Genomic DNA, 17957 nt, shown 5'->3' with positions numbered 1-17957 from the left:
CGTCTGCCTTCGGCTCAGGTCATGGTCCCAGGGTCCTGGGATCGAGCCCCGCATCGGGCTCCCTGCTCGGCAGAAGCCTGCTTCTCCCTCTCCCACTCCCCCTGCTTGTGTTCCCTCTCTCGCTGTGTCTCTCTCTGTCAAATAAATAAATAAAATCTTAAAAAAAAAAATTAAGAAGATTCTCCTGAAATTAAAAATTTCAAACTACATATTAAAAGAATATAGAGAGGGTAGGAATGGTGGCTCAAATTCCAATTGTGGCCACTACTTCCGCTCCAGAATAGCCCAGAACAGCAAGAAGAGGCCAGCCAGTCCTTCCCACAAGGGCAGGAGTGCTGGGGGTTACAGCGCCAGGGAGAAGAAAAAAGTGTCCGTCACCAACTTGAGGCAGGGTATCAGCATGGAAGCCATGAGTGAGAATAAAATCGTGCCCTCTGATTTCAGCACAAGACCTATGGAAAAAGCTGCCAAGCCATTGCCATTTAAGGGCCCAAACTTTGTGCACTCTGGCCATGGTGGCGCGGTAGCTGGCAAGAAGAACAGAACCTGGAAGAACCTGAAACAAATTCTCACTTCTCAAAGGGCACTGCCGTGGCAACTTCAGTACTGATGGTCCCCCATCCTTTAAACCAGCTAAGAAGTCTTGTGATGTTTCAGGCCTTCTTGCCAACTACACAGACCCCCAAAGCAAGCTGTAGGTCAGCACCATTGAAAAGTTTTCCTGTATTCAGAGGCTGCCATTCAATGTCATCACTGGCTACGTGGCCCTGAGGGAGGCCGCAAGCATCATCCTCTGAGCCTTGAGAAAAGGAGAACAAGTGGAAAACTGTTTCAAAGGTAAACTTTGGACTCATGATTTTCTTTTATGGAAACAAACTTATTCGGTCTATCTGGAAATGTCAGTGCTGTGCCTTGGAAAAAAGGTTTGGCTTTAATTTAAGGGTTTTCCCTCCAAGTGTGATATTTCCTGTTGAATTAAATTATACTTCAGTTGGGGGCACCTGCGTGGCTCAGTTGGTTAAGTGTCGGACTCTTGATTTCAATTCAGGTCATGATCTCAGGGTTCTGAGATCCAGCTCTCTGTGGGGCTCCACACTGGGTGCGGAGCCTGCTTAAGATTCTCTCTCCCTCGGTGCCTGGGTGGCTCAGTTGGTTAAGTGACTGCCTTCGGCTCAGGTCATGATCCTGGAGTCCCGGGATCAAGTCCCTTATCAGGCTCCCTGCTTCTCCCTCTGACCCTCCCCCCTCTCATGCTCCCTCTCTCTCTGTTTCATTCTCTCTCTCTCTCAAATAAATAAAATCTTAAAAAAAACAAAAAAGAGGGGCGCCTGGGTGGCTCAGTTGGTTAAGTGACTGCCTTCGGCTCAGGTCATGATCCTGGAGTCCTGGGATCGAGTCCCACATCGGGCTCCCTGCTCAGCAGGGGGTCTGCTTCTCCCTCTGCCCTCTTCCCTCTCGTGCTCTCTGTCTCTCATTCTCTCTCTCAAATAAATAAATAAAATCTTTAAAAAAAAAATAAATAAACAAAGCTTTAAAAAAAACAAAAAAACAAAAAAAAACAAAAAAGATTCTCTCTCCCTTTCCCTCTGCCCCTCCCCACCCCCACTCACACTCCCACGATTGCGCGCTCTCTCTCTAAAAAAAAAATTATAATGAACGAGAGTCCCACTGTCCCTACCTACTATCCAGCGAAACCACAGCCAAGCGAACGGGCTTGGCGGAGTCAGCGGGGAAAGAAGACCCTGTTGAGCTTGACTCTAGTCTGGCACGGTGAAGAGACATGAGAGGTGTAGAATAAGTGGGAGGCCCCCGGCGCCCCTCCGTCCCCGCGAGGGGGCGGGCCACCGGTCAAATACCACTACTCTTATCGTTTTTTCACTGACCCGGTGAGGCGGGGGGCGGGAGGGCGAGCCCCCAGGGGCTCTCCTTCTGGCGCCAAGCGCCCGGCCCCGCCTGCCGGCGCGACCCGCTCCAGGGACAGTGCCAGGTGGGGAGTTTGACTGGGGCGGTACACCTGTCAAAGGGTAAGGCAGGTGTCCTAAGGCGAGCTCAGGGAGGACAGAAACCTCCAGTGGAGCAGAAAGAAGGGCAACAGCTCGCTTGATCTTGATTTTCAGTACGAACACAGACCGTGAAAGCGGGGCCTCACGATCCTTCTGACCTTTTGGGTTTTAAGCAGGAGGTGTCAGGAAAGTTACCACAGGGATAACTGGCTTGTGGTGGCCAAGCGTTCATAGCGACGTCGCTTTGTGATCCTTCCATGTCGGCTCTTCCCATCATTGTGAAGCAGAACTCACCAAGCTTGGACTGTTCACCCACTAGTAGGGAACGCGAGCTGGGTTTAGACCGTCCTGAGACAGGTTAGTTTTCCCCTACTGATGATGTGCTGTTGCCATGGGAATCCTGCTCAGTACAGAGCAACCGCAGGTTCGGACGTTCGGTGTATGTGCTTGGCTGAGGAGCCAATGGGGCGAAGCTACATCCGTGGGATTATGACTGAGCGCCTCTAAGTCAGAATCCTGCCCAGGCGGAGCGATGCGGCCGCGCCCTGGAGCCTCCGTGGGCCTCGGATGGCCGGTCCCCTGCCGTCCCCGCCGGCGGGCTATTGCGGGCTCCCCGGGTGGCGTGGGATGCCCCGCCGCCGGTGGGGACCGGGATCCGGTATGGAGAGCCCCTCGCCCTGGGAAACGGGGCGCGGCGGGAAAGGGGGCCGCCCCTCGCCCTACACGCAACGCACGTTCGTGGGGAACCTGGTGCTAAACCATTCATACATGACCTGCTTCTGGGTCGGGTTTCGTGCGTAGCAGAGCAGCTCCCTCGCTGCGATCTATTGAAAGCCAGCCCTCGACACAAGGGTTTGAAAAAAAAAAAAAAAGAAAAGAAAATTCTACTTCAGTTGTTGCCGCAAGTAAAATTGTTTGACAAGAAAAAAAAGAATATGGAAGGTGCCTAAAATATTGACCTACAATGACCAAGACCAAGACATATTCTAATAAATTTATTAGACTTTTTTTTTTTTTTCTGGGAGAGCAGGCACAGTGCGGGGTGGGCAGAGGGAGAGAGAGAGAGAATCTTGAGTAGGCTCCACACCCAGCACAGAGCCCAACGCGGGGCTGGATCTCCGGACCCAAGATCATGACCTGAGCCAAAATCAGTCAGTTGCTTAACTGACGGAGCCACCCAGGCGCCCCTAGACTTTAAAGAAAAAAATCCTTTAGCCAGACAAAAAGCATAGACTTGGGGCGCCTGGGTGGCTCAGTCGGTTAAGCATCTGCCTTCAGCTCAGGTCATGATCTCGGGGTCCTGGGATCAAGTCCTACATCTGGCTCCTTGCTCGGTGGGGAACCTGCTTTTCCCTCTGCCCTGCCGCTCCCCCTGCTTGTGCTTTCTCTCTCTCTGACAAATAAATAAAATCTTAAAAAAAAAAAAAGAGCATAGACTCATAAGGGACAAATTAGTTACTTGTCAGACTTGTCTGACAGCAATGCTTTATGCAAGAAGAAAATGAAGTTAATGTATTTTAAATACTTAAGAAAAGGACATGTGAGCCAAAGCAAACTAACCTTCAACTATAATGGACAGAGACAAATTGTTATCAATATGCAGGAACTCACAGTGCCTGGGTGGCTCAGATGGTTAAACATCTGCCTTCAGCTCAGGTCATGATCCCAGGGTCCTGGGATTGAGTCCCGCATCGGGCTCCCTGCTCCTTGGGGGCCTGCTTCTCTCTCTCTCTCTCTGTCTCTCATGAATAAATAAATAAAATCTTTAAACAAAATATGCAGGAACTCAGGGAATATTGTTTCCATTAGCCCTTCCTAGGAAATCCACTGGAGAATGCAATTCAGACAACCAACTGTCTAGAGAGACATCAACATAAGGGCTCTGAGTAAACATTGTAATATTATAATTAATATTATAGAACTGAGACTAAATGAAGTTTGAAAAAGAAAGTATATTATGTAATGGCCATATGATCTGACAGTGTAGATATATATATATATTTTTTAATTTGACAGAGAGAGAGAGAGACAGCGAGAGAGGGAACACAAGCAGGGGGAGTGGGAGAGGGAGAAGCAGGCTTCCTGCCAAGCAGGGAGCCCAGTGCGGGCTCGATCCCAGGACCCTGGGATCATGACCTGAGCCGAAGGCAGACGCTTAACGACTGAGCCACCCAGGCGCCCTGACAATGTAGATACAACCACAAAAAAATGGGACAAGAATGAGGATAGTATTTGCAAAAAAAACCCCCACAATGTATCTGTTTCTGTAATTGGTGGAGGTAGTATTACTAGTTATTCTGAGACTATTTAATGTGTAATGTGGGATAAGGCAAATGAGTAACTATGAAATATTCTAATTCTCTCATTTCTGTGCCCTTGGGAACCATGATTTTTTTTACTTTTTAAATTTATTTTAATTTCTTTTGAAAGATTTAATTAATTTATTTATTTTAGAGAGAGAAAGAGTGCCAGGAAAAGAGAAATAATAAAGATTAGAGCAGAAATCAATGAAATAGAAACCAAAAGAACAGTAGAACAGATCATGAAACTAGGAGCTGGTTCTTTGAAAGAATTAATAAGATTGATAAACCCTTGGCCAGACTTATCAAAAAGAAAAGAGAAAGGACCCAAATAAATAAAATCATAAATCAAAGAGGAGAGATCACAACCAACACTGAAGAAATACAAACAATTATAAGAACATATTATGAGCAACTATATGCAAACAAATTAGGCAATCTGGAAGAAATGGACACATTCCTAGAGACGTATAAACTACCAAAACTGAAACAAGAAGAAATAGAAAACCTGAACAGATCCATAATCAGCAAGGAAATTGACACATTAATCAAAAATCTCCCAACAGGGATGCCTGGGTGGCTCAGTATGTTAAGCATCTGCCTTCAGCTCAGGTCATGATCCCAGGGTCCTGGGATCGAGTCCCACATCAGGCTCCTTGCTCAAAAGGGAGCCTGCTTCTCCCTTTGCCCGCCGCTTCCCCTGCTTGTGCTCTCTCTCTCTCTGACAAATAAATAAATAAAATCTTAAAAAAAAAAAAGAAAGAAAATCTCCCAACAAACAAGAGCCCAAGGCTGGATGGCTTCCCAGGGGAATTCTACCAAACATTTAAAGAAGAATTAATACCTATTCTTCTGAAATTGTTTCCAAAAATAGAAATGGAAGGAAAACTTCCAAACTCTTTCTATGAGGCCAGCATTACCTTGATCCTAAAACCAGACAAAGACCTCACCAAAAAGGAGAATTACAGACCAATATCCCTGATGAACATGGATGCAAAAATTTTCACCAAAATACTAGTCAATAGGATCCAACAGTACATTAAAAGGATTATTCATAATGACCAGGTGGGATTTATTCCTGGGCTGTAAGGGTGGTTCAACATCTACAAATCAATCAATGTGCTACACTACATAAATAAAGAAAGGACAAGAACCATATGATCCTCTCAATACATGCAGGAAAAGCATTTGACGCAATACAGCATACTTTTTTTTTTAAAGATTTTATTTATTTATTTGTCAGAGAGACAGAGAGAGAGAGAGCACAAGCAGGGGGAGCAGCAGACAGAGGCATCGGGAGAAGCAGGCTACCTGCTGAGCAAGGAGCCAGATGTGGGACTCGATCCTGGGACCCTGGGATCATAACCTGGGACCCTGGGATCATAACCTGAGCCAAAGGCAGCTGCTTAACTGAATGAGCCGCCCAGGCATCCCTACAGCATCCTTTCTTGATGAAAACTCTTCACAGTGTAGGGATAGAGGGAACATATCTCAATATCATAAAAGCCATATACGAAAAGCCCACAGTGAATATCATTCTCAATGGGGAAAAACTGAGAGCTTTCCCCCTAAGGTCAGGAACACGGCAGGGATGTCCACTATCACCACTGCCATTCAACATAGTACTAGAAGTCCTAACCTCAGCAATCAGACAACAAAAGGAAATAAAAGGCATCTGAATCAGCAAAGAAGAAGTCAAACTCCCACTTTTTGCAGATGACATGATAGTCTATGCAGAAAACCCAAAAGACTCCACCCCAAAATTGTTAGAACTCATACAGGAATTTAGCAAAGTGGCAGGATATAAAATCAATGCACAGAAATCAGTTGCCTTCGGCTCGAGGCATGATCCCAGGGTCCTGGGATCGAGCCCCGCACTGGGCTCCCTGCTTGGTGGGAAGCCTGCTTCTCCCTCTCCCACTCCCCCTGCTTGTGTTCCCTCTCTCGCTATGTCTCTGTCAAATAAATAAATAAAATCTTAAAAAAAAAAAAGAAGTATCAGTATGAACACTATATATACATAGTTTTGTCCACTGGAAAGACCTAGGAACAGGGACCAACACAACAGTAATAAATGTTCCTAGGGCAAGGCACTCTTTAATTACCGTTTCTCATTAAAACAACTGTGATTCTTGGAGAAGTGGTGGAGACTGTTGGATGTTGGGGAAATTGTAGGACCCCACGGATTGGAGATGACTGTAAGGGAGACAAACTATTGAGGTGGGCCTGACTGAGCAAGTAAACTGGAAGGTAAGATGTTCATTGGAGAACTGGGTTTGAGATTTCTTTTTTTTTTAAAAGATTTTATTTATTTATTTGACAGAGACACAGTGAGAGAGCGAACACAAGCAGGGGGAATGGGTGAGGGAGAAGCAAGCTTCCCGCCGAGCAGGGAGCCCGATGAGGGGCTCGATCCCAGGACCTGGGATCATGACCTGAGCTGAAGGCAGACGCTTAATGAGTGAGCCACCCAGACGTCCCGCTTTTTTTTTTTTTAAGATTTTATTTATTCATTTGAGAGAGAGAGAGAGAGACAGCACGAGCAGGGGGGAAGGACAGAGGGATAGGGAGAAACAGGCTCCTAGCTGAGCAGGGAGCCCCACCTGGGGCTCTATCCCAGGACCCTGGGATCATGACCCGAGCTGAAGGCAAACACTTAACAGACTGAGCCACCCAGGTGCCCCAGGGTTTGAGATTTCTAAGATGAAAGTTTTTTTTCTTAATGTTTTATTTATTTATTCATGAGAGTCAGAGAGAGAGAGAGAGAGGCAGAGGCAGAGAGAGAAGCAGGCTCCCCGCCTAGCAGGGAGCCCGATGCGGGACTCGATACCAGGACTCTGGGGTCATGACCTGAGCTGAAGGCAGACGCTTAACCATCAAAAGTTTTTTGGTGAAGTCAAGATTTAAGTTACAATTGGTGGAGTGAGGAAAGATCATGGAGGCCAAGGTGGTTAAGAAATCGAAAGGTCAGGAGCACCTGGGTGGTTCAGTTGGTTAAGCATTCGACTCTTGATTTCGGCTCAGGTCATGATCTCAGTGTCTTGAGATCATGCTTGGCATTGGGCTTGGCAATGGGCGTGGAGCCTGCTTCAGATTCTCTCTTCCTCTGTCCCTCCCCCTCCGCCACCCCACTTCTCGGCTTGTGTGTGGGTGCGCACACACTCTCTCTTTCTTTCTCCCTCTCTAAAAAAAGAAAAAAATACAGAATTATTATAAATAACATTGAACTTTACCAAAAGCTTTTTTTGGGGGGTGGAGGGGTCACTCCTTGATAATCCTATGATTTTCTCATTGAATCTATTAATGTGATAAATTACATTTTTAGATTTTCTGTTACTGAATCATTCTTGCATTTCTGGGATAAACTCTACTTGATAATGATTTATTTTTTTTAACTTTTATTTATTTATTTTTTAAGATTTTATTTATTTATTTGAGAGAGAGAGAGAGCACAAGCAGAGGGAGGGCAGAGGGAGAGGGAGAGCATGCTTCTGGCTGAGCAAGGAGCCCGATGTGGGGCTTGATCCCAGGACTGTAGGATCATGACCTGAACTGAAGGCAGACGCTTAACTGACTGAGCCACCCAGGCGTCCTTATTTATTTATCATTAATAACGATTTATTTTAATTTTTTAAAAAGATTTATTTATTTGTTCGTCAGAGAGAGAGCATAAGTAGAGCGGCAGGCAGAGGGAGAAACAGGCCCCCCGCCAAGCAGGGAGCCCAATGCAGGACTCGATCCCAGGACCCCAGGATCATGATCTGAGCCGAAGGCAGACGCTTAACCGACTGAGTCACCCAGGTGCCCCAGTTCATTACTATTTTTAACAGCCCTACTGAGGTATAACTGACATACAGTAAATTGCAAGTGTATAAGTCGTTAAGCTCTGACATATGCATTTGAAACCATCATCACAATCAAGATAATGAACATAATGAACACAATCAAGATATGAACATGAGCACTCCTTCCTTCCTTCCTTCCTTCCTTCCTTCCTTCCTTCCTTCCTTCCTTCCCTTCTTTCTCTCTCTCTCTTTCTTTTAAATTTTATTTTTAAGCAATCTCCACACCCAACGTGGGGCTTGAACTCACAACCTCGAAATCAAGAGTCGCATGCTCCACTAACCGAGCCAGGCAGGCGCCCCAGTAACACTCATTTCTAATGCATCACTTGAGTACGGCTGCTCTGTGGGCACCTGCCCACTGGGGTGACCATATGGTATGGGGGCCTGATGCTGGTAGGGGTGCTGCCTTAGTCGAGGTCATGGGGGCTGCACCTCCTCCCTCACATCTCACTTGTGGCTAATTCCTTCTCATTTGGGGCATCAACCAGGATATTACTTAGAAGCCTTCTCTGGCACCTCCACATAAGAGTAGATGCTCCTTCTGTGCTCTCCCACTGCACCTACCCTATCATTGGTCTCCTTTTATGGTTATTGATAGTTTAATTATCTCTCCTTCCAGATAGACTGCAAGCTCTTTGAGGGCAGAGACCACGTCTATGTCTATGTTTGTTTAGCACTATAGTCTCAGTACCTTGAGCATAGTGGGCCTTCAGTAAATATTTTTTGAATGAATCCATCAGCATTTTAGGTGTTGAAGACGCAAAGGTGAATAACAGTAGATTCTGCTCTAAAAGCTCACAGCCCTAATGGAGGGGCCGGCGGGTAAGTAGATTCATTAACCTCTCTGAAGTACGGTAAGTGCTGTTTCAGATAGTACCATGCAGGCACAGAGGACTGGCTATCGACTTCTGCAGGGGACAGAGTCTGCCAAGATTTCAGGGTGGATGTAGTGCTTGAGTTAAGATAACCAGGATAGATTCCAGGGCAGAGGTTTATGGCTGTTGTAGGTAGATTAATGGCTCCTAAAGATGTCCGAATCCTAATCCATGAACGTGTGGCTATGTTAAATGGCAAAAGGAACTTTGTAGATGCAATTAAGTTAAGAATCTTGAGATGGGGAAATTTTCCTGCATTATCTGGGTTGGCCCAATGAAATGACAAGGGTCCTTATAAAATGGAGGCATGAGTGTCAGGGAAATTTGATGTTATGCTGCTGACTTTGAAGATGAAGGAAGAGGCCCCAAGCCAGGGAATGCAGACAGCCTCTAGAAACTGGAAAAGAGAAGGAAATGCATTCTCTCCTAGAACCTCCAGAAAGAACTCACCTCTGCTGGTATCTTGATTTTGGCCCTGTAGGATCCATTTCAGACTTCTGATGTCTAGAACTATACGATAATAAACCTGGGTTGTGTTAAGCCACTGAGTCTGTGGTAATTTGTTACAGCAACCACAGTCAGTAATACAACCCGTCCACCACCTGAGACCTTCCTATGTGACCTCATACACACATTCCTTCATTCAGTACCATGCACTGTTCTAAATGCTGAGAAAACAGCGGTAAAATGAGAGACAAGGCCTTTACCCTCAAGGAGCCTACATTCTAGGAAGAGTAGACATTCAACAGATAATTCAAGAAATAACTTCAGTAGTAAACGGCATGATGAAAACAAAACAAGGTACTGGGAAGAGATCATTGGTGTGTGGGGGGAGGGGCTCCTTTAGGCAGAATGGTCAGAGGAAGATTCTCTGAGGTGATGTTTGCACCAAGCCTTGAATGAGAAGGAACCAGTTGTGTGTTGATCTGAGCCCTTGAGAAAGGAATGAGCTTGGAGTGCCTAAGGAACAGAAAGGAGACCCATGTGGCTGGAGCAGAAAGAATAATGGGGAGGAGGTCAGGGAAGAAGGCAAGAGCCAGATCAGGCAGAGGCTTGTATCCACAGTAAGGAGCTGGGATTTTATTTTAATTGCAGAAGGATTTAAGTGGGGAAGTGACAGATTGGATTTATTTATTTATTTATTTATTTATTTATTTATTTTTTGGATTTATTTTTTTAATAAAATAAATGTTGCTATGCCGTGAATGAACAGTGATGGGTAATAGTAGGGGCAAGAAGACCAGTTATGAGGTCACTGCTGTAATCTAAGTGAGAGGAAACAGTGGCTTGAACTAGTGCAACAGCACTGAAAAAGAAATCTTCCTCCCCCTGTCCTCCAGTCACCCAGTTCTCCCCCCTGGAGGCGACCACTGTTATCTCCTTAACCACTGTAATCTTGGAGATCCTTCTAGAAATGTTCCATGTACAAACACAGTAAATGCATTTTTAAAAAATTTTAATGAGGTTTGAGAAGGGTTGGTAGGAGTGTAGCCTACTTACAGAGTCATAAGAGGGTATGTTGTATTTATACAGAAATGATCTTTCCTAGACAAAATTGTCCCTAGAGTAGAAACGGGCAATTTACTACTTCAGTCCTAATCCTGTGCTGAAAACAATCCTTAGTTTTATAGTTTGGTCTCCTGAGTTAACTTACCTGGCAGGGAGAACTGTCCCAAGGAAGTGACTGGTATTAATTGTTTAGCTAGAGATAGGTGCCACTAGAAATACGCAGATTAGGGATGCATGGGTGGCTCAGTTGATTGAGCGTGGAGCTCTTGGTTTCAGCTCAGGTCATGATCTCAGGGTTGGGAGATGGAGCCCCACATCAGATTCCGTGCTTACTCAGCAGGGAGTCTGCTTGAGATTCTCTTTCCCTCTCCCTCTGCCCCTCTGCCCTGTCCCCCCCCCCCCCATTCTGTGCTCACGTTCTTTTGTTCTCTCTCTCTCTCTCAAATAATAAATAAATAAATCTTAAAAAAAAAAAGAAAGAAATACAGAGATTGGCATCTTGGCTTTAGAAGGCAGCTAGGCAAAGAATGAAGAAGACAAAATTTGGAATTAGCTACAAATCTGTGCTTTGCAACTTAGTTGTGTTTAAAGATATGGAAATGGGGGAGCATAAGTGACCAGAAAACCATGACCTTCATACAGAAGGCGGGGTACATTTGGACTAGGCAAGAGTTGGAACATAAAGGTACTGAGCGTGGCGTGCCAATGGAACAGAGGGGCCAGGAAGGAAAGTCCTCAGAGGACCTGGGCAGCAGAATTCTAAGCCTCTGACCCCAGGGGCTTTCTGATGGATAACATAGGGGTCCTCAGCTTTTCTATGCTCAGCTCTTCACACCAGTGCTTTTGCACATTATTTATTTGCACCTCAACCTCCTTTCTAACATCAGCAGAGGAATTATTACCATCATATAGTTATATGAAGATGCTTCCTAAAATAGCCAACAGTTTGCTTTCTGCAGTGTTACCTTCTTTGCTTTTGGAGATGTTTGGTTTTTTTTGTTTTGTTTTGTTTTGTTTTTTGCATTTGGAGCTGTTATGCAATTATAGCATTTAAGTGTTTTTCGTTCTTCCTTCCTTCCTTCTTTCCTTGCTTCCTTCCTTCCTTCCTTTCCTCTTCTTTTTTTTTCCCCCAGTATTTTTCTAACTGTGCTCCTGAAACCCTGGAGGTGTTTCGGGGTTTTGTTTTTTTAAAGATTTTATTTATTTATTTGGCAGAGAGAGACACAGCAACAGAGGGAACACAAGCAGGTGGAGTGGGAGAGGGAGAAGCAGGCTTCCCACTGAGCAGGGAGCCCGATGTGGGGCTCGATCCCAGGACCCTGGGATTACGACCTGAGCCGAAGGCAGATGCTTAACCACTGAGCCACCCAGACGCCCCGTGTTTCAGGGTTTTTGAAGGGTAGGAAGAGAAGTGGAGAAGGGTGTGAGCACCTCATAGACACATATACATACTGCTTCAGCAAAAGCAAACTTTAACCAGTTACAATATTAAGCTTCTGAGAGACGTTCACTTGAAGAAAAGATTCTGCCCACTTAAAAAATGGAAAACCATAGTTTCATTGTATTTTGCAATTTTATTATATTTTATAAGGGTAGTAGAAAACAGGGGCACCTGGCTGGCTCGATTGGTTGAGCATCTGACTTCAGCTCGGGTCGTGATCTTGGGGTCCTGGGATTGGCCTGCTGGCCAAGTCTGCTTGTCCCTCTCCCTTGTGCCCCTCCCCCTGCTCGTGCTCTCTCTCTCTCAAATAAATAAAATATTGGAAAAAAAAAGAATAGTGGAAAACAGAAAAATAAAATCTCTGATCTAGTGATGGAAAATCAATAGATATATAGTGAAAGAGTAGTGAGTCTTTAGCTTCAGTGGGAGGTAAGCTGGTAGATTGTGTTTAGTGTAAAGGAGAGGCTATACATTAAAGGGAATATTTGAAAAAAAAATTAAAAAAATAAAGGGAATTTTTTTTGTTTTTTAAAGATTTTATTTATTTATTTGACAGAGAGAGACACAGTGAGAGAGGGAACACAAGCAGGGGGAGTGGGAGAGGGAGAAGCAGGCTTCCCACGGAGCAGGGAGCCCGATGCGGGGCTCGATCCCAGGACCCTGGGATCATGACCTGAGCGGAAGGCAGACGCTTAACCACTGAGCCACCTAGGCACCCCTCATTTAATTTTTTTTTTAAAGTAAGCTCTAGGCCCAATGTGGGGCTTGAACTCATGACCCCGAGATTAAGAATCGCATGCTCTACTGACTGAGCCAGCCATGCGCCCTCATATTACCTCATTTAATCTTCAAAACACCATAAGGAATTTACTAGTATTACTCACATTTTACAGATTAGGACACTAGGTCACCCGAAGTTTAAATAACTTGCTCAATATAATACAGACAGTAAAATTTAGGATTTGAACCCAGGCATTTGTGACCTGAGTTTATACCTTCAGTGATTTGGCTAATTTTCTGACCCAGAATGTATGGCTAGTTTGACTCTGAGTGAGCTTTCAAAATTGCGTTTTCCTACAAATGTAAATAGAATCATACATGTGGTCTTTTATGTCTAGCTTCTTTCACTTAGTATGTTTTCAGGGTTCATCAATGTAGCACATAGCAGCACTCCATTTCTTTTCATGGCCAAATAATATTCCTTTGTATGGATATACATTTTATTTATCCATTCACCAGGTAAGGAACATTTTGGTTGTTTCTACTTCTTGACTAGTATGAATAATGCTGCTAGAATGGCTGGGTCATACGTTAACTCTAACGTTTTGAGGACTGTGTTCCAAAAGTGCACCATTTCACATTCCCACCAGCAGTGTACAAGGGTTCCAACTTTGTCACACATTGTCCAGAACCTGTCTTTCATAGTAAAGCCATCCTAGAGGGTATGAAGTGGCATCTCATTGTTTACCATCACATTTTGAGTGAAGTCTAGAGCTGGCCAGGGCCTACAAGGCTCCACATGATCTAACTTTGTGTACCACAGGTAGGTAGACAATCTCTTATCAGCAGTTGACAAATCAAAACAGCTCTAAAACCCAGGATTTTTGGAACTCATATGGCAACAAAACCTGATATGAAATTCATGTTGGGTAATTTACATGACTATTCTTGTATTTTGCTGCAGAAATAGAAATGTTTTGATCCTGGGTACTGCTCCAGATCCCTTTGAGGATGTTACATGTTAAATAGTATATGCTCTGTATTACTGTTCTAAAGTAAAAATAAATTCAAAAGCAAGTAAGGTCTCAAGGATTTCATATAAAGGATTGTAGATCTGAACCACTTTCCCCTAGCTCACTTGAATTTAGCCAGACTGCCTTGCTTTTTCTGTGACATGCCAGGCATACTCTTTCCTGCAGACATTTGCACTTGCATTTGCACAGCTCCCTCTGCTAGGAAGCTCTTTCCCCATTTATCCAAACAGCTTGATCTTTCTTTAGTTTTCTGATCAAATGTTATCTATCAAACTTACAGACATAAGGGCATTTTATATAAAACTTACATGAAAACTACAGCCCTTCTTCACACCCGATCACCCTCTCACACTGCTCCCCCAGTAAAATGTAAGCTCTATGTATTTTTTATCTTGGCCACTGCTAATATCTTCAGTATTTAGAAATGGCTGGCACATTGTAGGTATTCAATAAATATTTCTTGAATAAGTGATTGTTTTATACCACTTAAACCTCACAAAAATACTGTGAAATAGGAATGATCACCTAAAGATTAGAAAATTGAAGAGAGGGGTGCCAGTCAGTAGAGCATAGGACTCTTGATCTCAGGGTTTTGAGTTCAAGCCTAACATTAGGCATGGAGCCTCCTTAAAAAAAAGATTTAAAAAAATAAAACGAAAAAGTTGGTTGGAGAGGTTAGATAATCTCACCCAGGGTCACATAGCTAGAATTATCAGAGGGGAGATTTACATCTAAGAGTCTACTCTCTTAGGTTCTTAACCCGACAGCTCTGTTTAATGGGAGACTGGACTGAGAAACTAAGTGCCAAGCACAGTGGCAAGTGATACTTATTGAATAAATGAATGAATCTAGATTCTAGCCTGTTCTTTCATCTACTGGCTCAGCTTCCTTCGACAAACCTATTAGCTTATTAATGCATATGATGTGAACACCCCTCTATACCTAATAGTTACTAAAATAAACTAAATGTATAAACTAAAGAAGCAGGATATTAACCTAGTGTGACAGACAATGAATAATTTTGTCCTCCTACATGATAAGTTATGGTAACGTAGGCAAAAACAAAACGAAGTACAGGATCTGGGGTTGAGGCAAAGAGTGGCCCAGGACATGAATGAATCCTGACTACCACAGGGAATTGACTTCAAATCCAATTACCTCAAAGGCAGACCAGAGACTGGAATAGCCCAGAGACTTGCACCTGGCTTGAATACTTTATACATTGAGATTGGAGGATACTTCAGAAAGTTAGGGAGGTGCTGAGATTGCAACTAACTTTTCCACACCTAATAAAGTCCACTCAAAGTAGGTGGGAGTGGGAGATAGGGACTCAGATGTCTACACCATCTTTTTGGTGACCAGCTAGAAGAACTTTAGTCCACAATAGTTTAGCAGAGCAGGCTGTTCATTTTACTGCCCAACCATCTAGAGAACCTCAAGCTGACTTGTGGGGCACTTCCAATGGCATGACATGAAAACGATGTCCTGGCTGCCCATCAGACAAGGCAAGGTTTGAGTTACTTGCAATGGGTGTTGGGTTGGGAGGTGGAATGGGGCTACTTTACTGCCTGAAGCCCATGAAAATCTTTGTCATCTCTGGCACTCCAAAATCTCAATGAATTTGGGATTATCTGCAAGTAGAAAAATTGCTCAACCAATTCTTAGTTGTGTTAGGCTCTGGAATGTATGCTCCCTGGAGATAGGATCACATTTTTTATTTTTAAGATTTTAAGTAATCTCTACACCCAATGGGGGCCTTGAACTTACAACCCCAAGACCAAGACTTGCACACTCCAACTGAGTCAGCCAGGCCCCCCCCGGGTCACACTTTAAGAATGCACAAACCTGGGGCGCCTGGGTGGCTCAGTCAGTTAATCATCTGATTTGGCTCAGGTCATGACCTCAAGGTCCTGGAATAGAGCTGCTCAGGAGGGAGTCTCCTTGTCCCTCCCTCTGCCACTCCACTAGTGCTCTCTCAAAAAAAGTGCACATATCAGGGGCGCCTGGGTGGCTCAGTCATTAAGCATTTGCCTTCAGCTCGGGTCATGATCCTGCGGTCCTGGGATGGAGCCCCATGTGGGGCTCCTTGCTGAGTGGGGAGTCTGCTTCTCCCTCTACCACTCCCCCTGCTTGTGTTCCTTCTCTCGGTGTCAAATAAAAATCTTAAAAAAAAAAAAGAGCACAAATCAGGAGAGCATGTGACTTTTGATCTTGGGGGGTTGTGGGTTCAAGTCCCATGTTGGGTGTGGAGATTACTTAAAAATAAAATCTTTTAAAAAAAGCACAAATCAACTTTTAAACTCCCAGTCCTGGGAGAGCCAGTTAAAAACCTATCTCAAAAAAAATATAGGCTGAGCCTAATAAATATTTCAAGAAAAATTCTGTCATAGTTACATGGCCTGATCTACTACCTGAATCTGGTTTTAACAAACTGGGATTTGAGAGAACCAGGTTTAGCGTTTTTACCTCGGACCTTTCTTCTAACCAGTGTTTGCCCCTGGTGTAAAAGGGTCATTACACCAGAGGAATGAAGGAGCAGAAGCCTTGTGGGCCTCCCCAGAAGATGGGACTCTTACCTACAATGTGTTCTCACAAATTCAGGGTTTGCCACAGCTGTTCCAGCACATGCACTGGTATGTTGACCATGAGCAAGCTGGAGTCAGCAATTTTTTTTTCAGTTAGAGAGTTCAGTAACAGGGCCACTTCTAGGCTCTGAAATACTCTACTCCTTGCTATCATATTCCTTTGAATAGGCACTTAGAAAAATGTTTCCCCACTGAAATGTGTTATTTTGATTTTGAGATAGCCAGTGAGCAAGCAAGCCAGCACGTGTGTGGGGGAGTGGGGAGCACAGGGAGAGGGACAAGCAGACTCCACACTGAGGGCAGAGCTCTATCTCTTGACCCAGAGATCATGACCTGAGCCAAAACCAATACCCTGACTGAGCCACCCTGGGACCCCTCCCACTGAAATTTATTTATTTTTTTTTTTTAAAGGATTTTAAAGAGAGGGGCACCTGGGTGGCTCAGTCAGTTAATCATCTGCCTTCAGCTCAGGTCCTGATCTCAGGGTCCTGGGATTGAGCCCCATGTGGGGTTCCCTGCTCAACAGGGAGTCTGCTATTCCCTCTCCCCTCCTGCTCATGCTAATAAAAAATCTTTTTTTGAAAAGGTTTTATTTGACAGAAAACAGGAGCGGGAACACAAGCAGGGGGAGTGGGAGAGGGAGAAGCAGGGAGCCTGATGCGGGGCTTAATGATGAGCCACAGAGGAGCCCCTTAAAAAATAAAGATTTTAGATAGAGTGCACACACAAGGGGAGGGGCAGAGGGAGAAAGGGGAAGCAGACTTCCTGCTGAGCAGATTGACGCAGTGCTCAATTCCAAGTCCAAGACGATGAGCCAACAGCTGAGCTGAAACCAAGAGTTGGACAAACTGAGCCATCAAGGTGCCCCTGAAATGTATATTTTAATCAAATCATCCAAGCTATGGGCTTAGTTTAGTTTGGGGGCGGGGGTAATCCTGTAACTTCATTAGCAAAGCCAGTCATTATCAATCCATATTCCTACCCACTAACTTTCTAATTTCTGAACTCTAGAAAAAACAAACCATTGTCACACAAATGAAATAAGATAGAGTTTTCCTCCATACTTTGTGTGGAAATTCTCTTTCCTCTTGTGGGACTACCACAAGTTTCTAGGCCTTTGGTATCCTGGACATCTTTATTCCACAGAGAAACACACCATAGAAAGATGCAAATTGGCCAAAAACAGGTTTAGCAGCAGACCAATTCCAAGTAAGTGAATTTTATGAAGTCAAGGATCCGAATACAGATCCCTTTAAAAGCTAAGTCATGAACTTCCTATTGAAGTCTTTGTGTCCCCCACCAGGGTCAGGCAGACCTCAGTCCATAAATCATCTCCTGATGTGCTCCTCACTCAAGTTCTTCCTAACCCTCCTATTCCTTACCCCTATTTTTAAGACACCAACAATCTACTAGCAAGGTGGCATTAATCTAACACCCACGGGTACTTTACCACCCCCCTCACAGCTATGCAAGTTGGGGAGGCCAAGAATACAAATACAAAAGAAACCCAAGCTGAGGTTTTACTTACATGGATAAACTTTCTCCCCCATGAAAAGACTATGTGGCACTCCACACTTCAATGTAAAAATAATTACAGTCCCTGTGACACATACAACTCCCACGCTGCCAACACACACACTCAACA

General features: G+C 44.4%; 2 pseudogenes; both read left to right on the top strand.

Moving 5' to 3' along the window:
• The first annotated feature begins 236 nt into the window (after nucleotides 1-236).
• LOC118554941 (INO80 complex subunit C pseudogene) lies at nucleotides 237-797 on the top strand (annotated as a pseudogene).
• Nucleotides 798-1720: 923 nt separating this feature from the next.
• On the top strand, nucleotides 1721-2859 carry LOC144382438 (28S ribosomal RNA; annotated as a pseudogene).
• The last annotated feature ends 15098 nt before the right edge of the window (nucleotides 2860-17957 follow it).

The sequence above is a fragment of the Halichoerus grypus genome, chromosome 6, assembly GCF_964656455.1.
Source record: "Halichoerus grypus chromosome 6, mHalGry1.hap1.1, whole genome shotgun sequence".
Taxonomy (NCBI): domain Eukaryota; kingdom Metazoa; phylum Chordata; class Mammalia; order Carnivora; family Phocidae; genus Halichoerus; species Halichoerus grypus.
Note: the sequence above shows the minus strand (reverse complement) of the source record. Positions and strands in the feature narration are given on the sequence as shown.